This window comes from Fulmarus glacialis, unplaced genomic scaffold, assembly GCF_000690835.1.
Source record: "Fulmarus glacialis isolate BGI_N327 unplaced genomic scaffold, ASM69083v1 scaffold5711, whole genome shotgun sequence".
In the NCBI taxonomy this organism is placed as follows: Eukaryota; Metazoa; Chordata; class Aves; order Procellariiformes; family Procellariidae; genus Fulmarus; species Fulmarus glacialis.
Window position 1 is genome coordinate 17796 of NW_009194557.1, and position 531 is coordinate 18326.

Below are 531 nucleotides of genomic sequence, written 5' to 3' on the forward strand. Positions count from 1 at the left end.
TCCCAGCCTGTCTCCTGTTTTATACACTGGAGCCTGTTCTCCGGGAAACTGTAACTTATAATGAATTTTATTAAAAGATTTGTAACTTTTTTTAAGAAAGTTGTGTTAAATGCCTGAATGTCTTGAAGTACTGTTCACCTTGGCACAGCTCCTGGCTGGGAGTGTCCAGGGAAAGCAGGGCTCTGTTCCCTGCGTGTCCCACGGGGAAGCCGGCCATTCTCACCCTTCCTGCTGGGAGGCTGTGGTGAGCTAGTCGGAGAGACGGCACTCACCCGGTGGCTTGCTGAAACCCTGGGGCAGGTTTCACCCTGCTGGGGAGTTCCCAGCCCAAAGAGCAAAGTCATCGTTTGTGGCTTGTCCTTTCCCTGGCCCAATGCAGATCTCTTCTCCCCACCTGCTCTCTAGCAGATCTCGACGTAGTGGCACACGGGTGTGCAGTGCTTTGCCTACGTGGTTTTCTGTGAGCTCTTGAGCCAGGCGCTGGTGTTGGGGGATGTAGAAGACTGTTTCAAGTGTGTATAGTGGGGTCAG